We start from the raw sequence: 232 nt of genomic DNA on the forward strand, positions 1-232 counted from the left end.
GTGATTCCCCGCCTGCCAAAAAAAAAAAAAACTTAGTTTCACTATTGGCTATTACCACTTCTGAGTTGCTCTCTGAGGGGCTATAATGCCTGTCAATCAAAACTGTGTCCGGAGTTTAGCCTCAGCGCGCGAAACCAGGGTCTCTTGTCTTCCGATAATTTGGCGCGAGATTATGTAAATTGCAGTACAATCAAAGACAGAAACGGGACTGTGTTTAACAAAGTTCTATCGC

This window comes from Oncorhynchus masou, chromosome 24 (assembly GCF_036934945.1).
Source record: "Oncorhynchus masou masou isolate Uvic2021 chromosome 24, UVic_Omas_1.1, whole genome shotgun sequence".
NCBI lineage: Eukaryota > Metazoa > Chordata > Actinopteri > Salmoniformes > Salmonidae > Oncorhynchus > Oncorhynchus masou.